The 11,371-nt window shown below is 34.8% G+C and overlaps 1 pseudogene; it reads left to right on the top strand.

Moving 5' to 3' along the window:
* The first annotated feature begins 8,137 nt into the window (after positions 1–8,137).
* On the top strand, positions 8,138–9,478 carry LOC111516939 (serine/threonine-protein kinase MARK2 pseudogene; annotated as a pseudogene).
* Positions 9,479–11,371: the final 1,893 nt, after the last annotated feature.

Raw genomic sequence — 11,371 nt, 5'->3', positions numbered from 1 at the left:
TGTCGAAAGCGCTCGCAGATAATCGCAGATAAAGGATTTGAAGCTTCATATCTTCTATTAATTATCTGCGAGCGCTTTCGACAGTTGGTAGTACTGTCATCTTCTAGGCACTCTTCAAACTGAACTTGTCATCCTGTCGTCTGCCTCTTTATACGGTCAGAGAGTCTCAACTCAGGTATTTCAGGTACTTTAGGTAAATCTTGTTCCTCGATAAGTGATTGAGTACTGTAAAATTTATGGATGTTCAAGTTTTCCCAAATGTTAGATCCTATTACTCACGGTGTTCCTCAGGGCTCCGCTCTGGGTCCACTTCTGTTTACTGTATATATCAATGATTTCTTTTACCACATGCAACCCATTACGTGCATACTATTTGCTGACGATTCAACTCCTTCAAATGTGTGCCCAAATGTTTCCATCGCGACAGTAGAGAAGAAAGCGGAAAACTAGTTCTCTTGCTAATTACTTGAAGTTGGATGAGGCTAAAACAAATCGTCTGAACTTCTCAACAAATAATTACATGGGTGAATATGCTAAACTTCTGGGTGTTATACTCGATGATACCTTAAATTGGTCGAAACATATTGAATCAATTTGCTCTGAATTGTTTAGTGTGGTATTTATTTCAAGACAACTGAGGAAAGTGATGAGTGGAGATGTTTTGTTAAATACCTTTTTTACTCCCATATAGCATATGGTACAATATTGTGGGGCAGTTCCACCAATCCAAGTCTTCAAACTCCAAAAAAGGCTCTTCGAACTATTGCGTATATATCAACAGCTATTAGAAATCCATAAAAATAAACATAATTACTCACTGAACTCAAATTTCCGTGACTACCACACTCGACATGCAGATCAAATTAGACCTATAAGATATAGATTGAATAAAGCTATGAATAACTCTCCCAATATAATTCTTTATAATCACTCACCTAGGGAAGTTAAATCTTTGCCCCCCAATTGTTTCAATCAAAAGGTGAAACAGTTTCTCATCACCTCAAGTTTCTACATTATTGCAGAATATTTAGACACCCCCCCATTCGCATCATGAGAATGTTCAGATATTTAGTTTTTTTTTATATCTATAATCGTTTTTAAGTTATTGATGTTTTGTTGAGTTCGATGGTTATGATGTATATCCAGTGTTTCTGACTGACTCCATGATTTTTTTTCTACATACAAATGCAATTATATCCATTTTTTTCTCCAATTTTTGTAATATGACTTGCTACAAATGTAATTTACATGAACGTAGTCAAATAAAGTATGTCTATGTCTATGTCTATATTATGACCAAAATCACACAAAACCTTTGTGAATTTTAGCCTCAATATTATCATTTTGTATAATCTATATTTATGTAAAGTTTCATCCAAATATCCAAATCCGTTCAGTGGTTTAGGCGTGAAAGAGTCACAAACATACATACACACATTTATCCACAAACTTCTACATTCATAATATCACTATACAAGGTGTTCATTAAACATGCGGCATAAAATTGAGGGATATTTTGTCATTTGATGTTCTTGATAGGGCGCTTCGTTTCGAAGATACGGAGCGGAGCGAAAAAGAATTTCAACAATTTTGGTAATTTTAAAATTATCAACGTAGTCGAAATGAAAGTATAGCGTACTACACTGGACCTACTAAGTAATAAAAAATTCAAGAACTCCGTTTGGTACCTATTAACAACATTCCAAACGGCTACAGACATTCAATCTGAATAGTATGTCTCGTAAGTAATCATTTTTATGTGTTGAATAGGCTGAAACTGATTGACTTTGTCTATTCGACGTGCATTCTCTGTGTTCAATATTCAAAGTATTGTTAGTGAAGTCGTCTATCATGAATGGCTGTAGTAATGCAGAGATGGTTGACATGTATTTAATTTATAGACTTGCTGAAGGCAATTCATTGGAAGCGCATTGAAGCGAAATGGAGGACCAGGAAGAGAATGTGCTAGTCATGATAGAAGAAGATCCAGGTACCTCGACTATAAAAATTTCAGATACTTTAAATATAAGTAACGACGGTTTGGAACATTCTTAGAGACTATTTGTTGTACCCATACCATATACATCGAGTTCAGGCACTTCCTCCTGCAGATTTACATTTACTTATTGCTTTCTGTCAATGGATTTTGCGCACATTGGTTCAAAGCACCCAACTACTACCGATGGAGCAAGTTTCTTAAGAAATGTCATAAGGAATTTCCACAATAACAATATTTCAGCTGGAAAAAATCCACATGAGGTGCTTGAAGGCTTTCAACATCAGTTCTCGTTGAACTTGTAGGTGACTTCCTAATTGGACCGGGATTTCTGCCAGGAAGACTCACCGGCGAGGTATTCCGCAACTTATTGGAATAAACGCTACCTCAGTTTCTGGAGGATGTACCATTGGTTACAAGAAATGCAATGTGGTTTATGCACGATGGTGCTCCAGGGTATCTTACCATATTGGTTTGAGAGCGTTTAACAGAAACCAACCGAGATCGCTGGATAGGCCGAGCTGGACTTCGCTTATGTTCGCTCGATCAACGGACTTAAACCTCCTGGATTATTTCCTAGGGGATTATCAGAAGCCATTAGTTTATACTTCTACAGTGGAAGATTTGAGAAATCGGATAATTGCTGGGTGTAACGCAATCAGAAACAATTCTGGTGTTTTTGAAAGAGTCCAGGAGTTGATGAGGAGAAGATTGGATTCTTGCATCCGAGTGGGTGTAGGTCACTTTCAACAGTTCTAATTGATTGAAAAACATTTCATATTATTTTTGGTAATAAATTATTTTTACCAAAATTCTTTTTCGCTCCGTATCTTCGAAACAAAGGACCCTATAAAAAATTACCAGGAAACAAAATATCCTTGGAATAATCCCTTTCATTTTTACTGCATGTTTAACAAACACCCTGTAGATGAAAAAAAACTTGTTCGTCATTTTGAAATTATCCTTTTCTCATCACATCTTCTTGAGAAGTTTAAATACGGAATTTATACAGAACAGATTCCGTGTTTCATAATATGAAATGGATCAGAATAACTCTGAAATGGAATTTGCTTCCTAAATGAGAAACCCACTTCATACTCGAGACCATTTTGCATCGCTCTGATCTAATTAAATCTGTACAGATGTCTCTGTTCTTTCATGAAGTGTCTGCTGAAATAGATACGTGATTACTTACACTTGTGAGTGGTTTGTGAATTTCAACAGGAGTTTGTTAATTTCATTTCTCGTAGTTTTTGTACTTCAAACCAACGATATACTTTGTCAAGAAAGTATCGGAAATTGGTCAATGAAACGCAAAATATGTATTATTCATCCAAATTCATATCGCCTTCAAACTTGGCCCCTCCGAAATAAGTATGTCCATCAACGTGTCTGAACATATTTGCGAACCATAAGTTCCTTCGGTGCGAAAAAAATAGTTCCGCATATTCGAAATCAAATTATTCAAAAAAGTCAAAGTTGTCACTAATCAAAAATAGTTTGTTGATGAAAATTTCAGAGAACATTCTTCCAAAGTATGTCTGTTGATGTATCCAAACAGATTTGCGTACCGTACGTTCTTTCGGTGCGATCGGTCATATGCTATCTTCACCGTAAGAATTATTCGAGTATTTTGGCTAACATGTCAAATAATGGTAAATACAACGTTCAGGTCAGGAAATATTTCATATATTCAATGTTAACTTTTTTATGAATAACAATCGTTCATTTTTAGAATTATCTATATAAACCGGCCAGTCGGAATATTTTGCTGCATTATTCAATAACCGAAGTCAGTACTACTTGAAGTTGGATGTATGTATGAAGTTGAAGCTCTAAACCACAGTAATTAGTTGAATATCATAACAAAATTGAAACTTTGAAAGATTCCACACGTTCTGTAATTTTCTACGAAACAGCAGTATGCTGTGAAACTAATTGCAACTGCAAAACTGAAAATGTTTGCATGTGAACACCTCAAATTGGAAAACAGATGTCTAACGGATTTGAAAATGTAATGTACGCTGAAAAATAATCGATGGGTAGCTGTGGTCTTGATTTCTTAATAATTAGTATGGTGTATTGTTGATGAAAGTATGTGAAGATCCTGCTATTTATATTTCAATGAGAAAGTTGTTGTTTGTTAGAATTCGTTTGAAAATACTGATTATTATTTAAATTTAAAGCGATTTTTCTGTTTTGTTTATAATTATTATTTTCAGTTTTTATCGGATTATGATAAATAGCTGTCAAATCTAGGAATATTCATAATGATATTAATTTATTATTGTATTATGCCATTTTATTTATTTCAATGTTCAACTGAATAGTTATACCAACGATGTAATCGAATTAAAAATAAAAATTTGAAAAGCACTTAGTTACTCAGTAGTAGTAGTTACTCAGACCTGTTCAAATACGTGAATAGACATACTTTAGAAGAAGGTACTCTGAAATGTTCATCAACAAACTATTTTTGATAAGTGGAAAATTTGACTGTTTTGAATAATTCAGTTTCGAATATACGGAACTATTTTTTTTCGTACAGAAGGAATGTATGGTACGCAAATCTGTTCAAACACGTCGATAGACATACTTTCGAAGAATGTACTCTGAGATTTTCATCAACAAAATATTTTTGATAAGTGAGATATATGACTTTTTTGAATAATTCAGTTTCGAATATACGGAAATATTATTTTTCGCACTGTAGGAGCGTATGGTACGCAAATCTGTTCAGAAAAGTCGATAGACATTCTTTCGAAGAAAGTTCTCTAAAATGTTTTTCAACAAACTATTTTTGATTAGTGACAACTTTGACTTTTTTGAATAACTTAGTTTCGAATATAGGGAACTATTTTATTTCGCACCGAAGGAAGGTATGGTACGCGAATTTGTTCAATTATGTCGATAGACATACTATCGAAAGATGTAATCTGAAATTTTCATCAACAAACTATTTTTGATAAGTGAAAAATTTGACTTTGTTGAATAATTCAGTTTCGAATATAGGAAACAATTTTTTTTCGCACAAAAGGAATGTATAGTACGCAAATCTGTTCGAACACGTTGATAGATATACTTTGGAAGAATGTTATCTGAAATTTTCATCACCAAACTATTTTTGATAAGTGAGAAATTTGACTTTTTTAATAATTCGGTTTGGAATATACAGAGTTATTTTTTTTCGCACCGAAGGAAAGTATGGTACGCAAATCTGTTCAATTACTTCGATAGACATACTTTTGAAGAATGTACTCTGAAATTTTCATTAGTACCGGTTCATTTGAAGCGTTAAGAATACAAAATTGATCTTCCGTGCATTGAACAAAATTCCTTTTTATGGAGAAAGTCAGAGTACATTGATTTATGGTTTGAGATTTTACCTACTACAATCTGATAAAAATAATTGTGAACTTCATACACGTATAGAAAAGGTAAACATTTCAGATCGAGCCGATAACTAACTGTGTAAATTAAAATTATTTTTCACGAACACAAACTTTTTTACCGTATTTGATAATTTTATCAATAAAAGAAACTGAAAAGTTTTACAGTTACTCACCCTACCGTTTCGAAGGCTAACATATGCCTCCATCTCTTACCTAGACTGTTACAATTTCCTGATATCGGTTTCCAAATTGATAGAAGTCTATTGCTTATTTTGGAGAAACAGATAGAATTGAACTCAAAATGTGTCTTCCAGGAATATAGGGTTCATGATATATTTGATAAAACACTTTATTTCATATGAAGATCAAGGTCTTCAGATGATGTGGTGATGCAGGTTTTTCCGGGTTTTCCTGCAGTTGAAAAATCAAATGCGCCTCTGCAATCAATGAAGCCTCCCCGGACCGCCAAATAATTTTTGTTGTTGTTTCATTATTTCATGACTTGTTTTATAATTTCATGATTTGTATTTTACAATAATATATATCTTTAATTTTTTATACCTGAGTTATTTCTGGGCATAAAATATAATGGACTCGAGATATATATCTGGTCGTTACGCCTCATATTATACGAGTTGGTGTCGAACGCAATCCGACATTTCAAGAACTCATGGGGTGAGTGACGTGTGGCCAGTAATAAATCCCCTTTTGTATAAGCCCAACCTGTGCAAGTCTCCCGAAAAAGCTCCTGCTAGGAGGGCGAGCGAGGACAGAACAGGACTTTAATGATTCTAGGAAGTAGAATATCCAGTTCAGTTGGATGTCAAATTCTCCCTATATTCACAGAAATATGACGATGCTTCCACTTCGTATTTGCTGCTAAGATGGAAACGCGCAGACCAGAAAATTGATGGAAGTCGAAGTGACATAATAATATTACTAGCGGCGGCTCGTCAGATGAGGAAAGGGAGGCTTAGCCTCCCTATAAAATTTAAGGCTGTTCATCGCAATAAATTAAAAGATATTGACAAATAATTATGATTATTTTTTCTGAAAATGCTTAGATATCATTACTTTACCATTAATTTTTAATATAAATACATAATATGCCCGAAAAAACATTTTTTATCACTACGTAGTACGTACCATACTGTATCCCGCATCAACAAAACTCAAACGCACCGCTCATAAACGAAAAACGAATTAACTATCAACCCGAAATAATAAATGCCATACGTTGCAAGGGAGCCAAGCCTTCAAACGCTTTAAAAAACACAGGCTCCACGAGACCGATCCAACCAGCAACATACGTCCCGATTTGTAATTTCAGTTGCAGACATTATAGCGTTATTTAGAGGAGGCTAGCCTCTAGTTGGTCTCCGTTAGTATACGACTGCGTTTGTTTTCTTTCAATTCCAAGGTGTTTTCAGGTTTTCACTTTTCGGTAAGTTTTTTTTCATTTATTATGGAGAAGTTGAACGAAATTAAAAAATCTGATGATATAGTCCATTGGTTGCTGACAAATAATTTCAAGTCTTCATCTTATGATAATGAATTTTACATTATTGAAACTCTGGGAAGGCCTCAACCAAATTTGATTTCAATTAAAGCGTCAGATAATCGACACAATCGAGGATTTAATATTAGTTGGTACGATAAATGCGATTGATTAATTGACTTCATTAAACGAGAAAAACTTTTTTGTTGGCCCTGTGTTTCATTTTCCGTACAAACCGAATACCAAACGTGATCTAAAATATGATACTCCGATTTAAAAAATTCACCTCGTTCTACAGAAAGACATTTTGAATCTAAGGAGCATATATTTTCGTCTTGTAAATTAAAATTGTTTAGCAAACAAAACATAGCAACAGCTTTAGATACAGCTCAAAAAGAGGCCTAACTTCTTTCAATCGCTCGAATTTAAAAAGACTTATCGATATAACGATTTATTTGGGTTCCCAAGAATTAGCTTTTCGCGGACACGATGAAACCGAATTAACCAGCTGTCGCACCCCTACGAACGACAACCCTCAGAAGTCGAAACTTGTGCGAGCTACAGATTAACGAGGTCTTACCTTTTAACGTGTGATTCCTAACATGGTTTGGATGATAGCGAGTGAATATCGATCGTTCAGACTAGGGCTTGAACCAGCGACCAACTCGGCGGTCGATTTGAGAGATTGAACAAAGAACCCACGACGAAAACATCCGGCTACCATCCGTACTTAACTTGAATATATCCACCAAATATTTTCGAAATAAAATACTCAGTTTTTTTTCCAATGTGTTCTATGTCGTGAAATGCATATTAGCTTTATATGCTGTTGCCATTTTTCTTGTTTCGACATTTTTTGTATTATGTGGATATGTATACATGTACACTTGAAATATGGATAAAGCATATGCTATTGATATAAATTATGTATGATTTCCAAAAATATTATTCAGAATCATACTCCAAAATCTTGGTGTGACTTGTGTACACTATGTACCTGTGGTGGTGCTCAGGTACCTGTAGTGCTCACGTACCTGAAGTGTACAGGTAGGTCTGGTACCTGTTGAAGTAATTCCAGTCGTATTTAAGTCATCGCTTCGGCAGAATATTTATTCTAGATACCTTGCAATGTACCAGTGGATTTTCATAAAAGAAATTATTATTTGTATAAGGTACGATTTGATTCATCGCATCATAACCCAAAGTGATAAAAAAATATCGAATAATTTTCAATATCATTCGGGCATACAAAGTTATATATTTTCATTCTGGACAGATAGCCGTGAAATGGAATCGACTGAGAGTAGGCCATTATCTACAGGGAACATTTTGAGGCAGGCAAAGGAATCGACAGTGGGTAAATACACATTAATAAAGACCATTGGCAAAGGAAAATTCGCAAAAGTCAAGTTGGCCAGACATGAACCCACCAGTAAGTATGTTGCTATCAAAATAATCAAGAAAACCAAACTTGCGCCTGGTTCTCTACAGGAATTATATAGAGAAGCAAGGATAATGAAAATGTTACACCATCCCAACATAGTACAATTGTTTCAAGTGATCGAAACGGAAGAAAAATTTTACTTGGTCATGGAATATGCTTCAAGAGGAGAGATGTGTGCTTATCTGGCACGTCATGGTGGAATGAAAGAAGATGATGCGAGGGCGAAATTTAGGCAAATTGTCTCTGCGGTACAGTACTGTCACCAAAAGGGGATAGTCCATAGAGATTTAAAAACTGAAAACATACTGTTGGATGGTGAGATGAATGTTAAAATTACAGATTTCGGATTGTCGGACGAATTCACCCCTGGTAAAAAATTTGAGAAATTTTGTGGGACGCTGCCATATGCAGCACCTGAGATATTCCTGGGCGTAAAATATAATGGACCCGAAGTAGATGTCTGGTCGTTAGGAGTCGTATTATACAAGCTTGTGTCGAACGCTTTTCCCTTCGCCAGTACGACATTTCGGAATCTCAAGAGGAAAGTGGTTCATGGCAAGTATCGGATTCCTTCATGTATGGACCCGGATTGTGTGAGTCTTTTGAAGAAGCTTTTGGTTGTAGATCCTACCAAGAGGGCAGGCTTAGACACCATCACGAAGGATAAATGGATGAACCAAGGATACGACAATGACGAAGTTGAACCCTATGTGGAACCCAGCCAGGATCTGACTGATCCGAAAAGGATAGCATCTCTAGTTTGTTTGGGTTTCGATGAAAACGATGTCAAAAACAGCCTAAATTCACAGAAATATGACGATGCATTTGCTACATATTTGCTTATGGGAAAGAACATCACAGACTCGAAAACTGATGAAATTGGTGTTGAAAGTAGGTTATCGATAAGAGATATATCGGACCGACAGCAAGTTGTTTCTTACTGTGCCGCACAAAGTCCGTCGATATCAAAACTGGACAAGGCGGTGTCAAGCAATGGTAAGACCAAAAGAGAATGTTCAACGGTAGCGTCCCAATCTCAAGTATCTGTTATTCGAAGTGACGATATCCAACCGCAATTCAGAAGGAAACATTATGTCAGTGATGCTTCGTCTGAAGAGGATGGCTCCAAAAAACAACGGCATTCGTAACGATTTGAAATTTTCAAAGAGTCGTTATTATACTTTCTTCATCTTCTGTTATGTAATTCATGTTGGGAAAACTTAAATAAACGATCTGAGATCCAGTCATTTTACGAGGTAACTGTCACTAATTTCGAAACAAAATAATGTGAATTTTTATTAAACTGAATGATACCAGTTTGATTGTTCTAATTCCCTTCCCATTTCCCATTACGAATCAGTTAAAATATTGATTGATGATGAAGTTCGTAATGAATCCGGTGAAAATAATTCAGTGTGAATACAAGAGACGACTGCTTCTACAGTTCACAAAATTGCACACGTTTTCCATTATACAATTGCTTCCTCTAGAGGGTAATATGCAGTTTTGAAATGGGTTACTCTAATTTATCATGAATATCTGTCAATTCTGTCACGAAAAAGTATTTCACTTATTTATGCGACATGGTACATAAGAAAGCTATAGTGTTGGTTCATTAAACTTTTGTTTCTAGAAATGTGTGGCGAAAGACGGCTCTCACCATGTCTTCAGTTTTAAAATGAATTGCACGTTTTAATAATATTTGTCGCATAATATTTCAACTTTGAGAGTATTGAAAGGAAAAACTGTGATTGATAAGAAGTATTATTATCATTTTGTCATAGTGGATCGAGCGGTCTCAATCTCTGTGCTATAATTTATTGGTTTGTCACATTAAGTTTTGTGGCAGGCCATTTTAAACAATTAGTTACAATATTTTTTTATTTACTAAAAACTTCAGGTTTCCATCTTCAATGCTGATGAAATTCAATTCGATCTATTTTCCCCCTTGGAGGTGGAAATTCCTGATTCCCTTTCTTGATGTTTATTTACGCTATATAAAGAAGATCATAGGTTCAGTAGCTTCGACTGTACGTTAATATAAAAGCGGGCAACAGTTGGTGATTTATATTTTCACTTCAAAAATATAGTAAATAAAAATATATGCCACCTGCAGTAAGTAATGAATATCGAATTATCTTCGTCTGCCTGCGTTCGGGTATCGTTATCGGCGGTGGGTTCTACCCTGCGCATCGTCCCTCTTTGTCTTACAGTAGACGCGACGCGTATTGGCTTAATGTGTTTCGTCAAGTTAATCTTATCGTGATGACAAATTGCGCAGTGTGAAATAAAATTCATCGAAAGCGCTCGCATATAAATAAATAGGAGTTAGAAATCTTCAAATCCTTTCTGTAAGTCATATTGAAATACTGAATATAAAGGACATTTAGTTGCATCTTTTATATTTTTTGGGTATGTAGTCAATAAGGGAATGGTAAAATGAGTGCACCCTTTTTTCTGTTCTAGCTTTCGAGTCTTTATTGGCTCTTCATCAGAAACTCTACAATGAATTGATAATTGATTTTAATATTTATTCGATTTGTAAACATAACATTTCCCAAACGACAAACACTCTTGATAAAAAACAACATGAAAATAAAAACTTTACATGGTGTAATGATTGATTAGATTATTTGAAATACACTCAGTATTTAATAAATCATAGTCTCCCATGGAGACTATGATGTGAAGTTGACAGTAATGAAATTATTGACAGTGATTTTTTGACTTTATTTCCAACGTAAAATGAGAGATGAAAAATAAAAAATATAAAAACTATCTAGGGTTGTCAATATTCTATTATCTTTGGAAGAGTTTTATCAGTTGTTAGAAGTCCCTTGTAGAAGGCGACTTTGTAGATATGAGTAAATTGTTCTAAGATGATTTTTGTTAGTTCTGTAATTGATTGAATTTGACTCTTTAAAAATCTTTATCATTTCGAGAAAAGTTCTTTTTTTTTAATTGGATTCATGTTCTAAGATAGTCACATTATCATAATCAGGTCTGTGGTCTAGTTCAATCGTATATTGAGCTACAGCACA

This window comes from Leptinotarsa decemlineata, unplaced genomic scaffold (assembly GCF_025532065.1).
Source record: "Leptinotarsa decemlineata unplaced genomic scaffold, Ldec_3_MD MMD2_P_RNA_scaffold_6, whole genome shotgun sequence".
In the NCBI taxonomy this organism is placed as follows: domain Eukaryota; kingdom Metazoa; phylum Arthropoda; class Insecta; order Coleoptera; family Chrysomelidae; genus Leptinotarsa; species Leptinotarsa decemlineata.
This window is presented reverse-complemented; position numbering and strand designations above follow the sequence as displayed.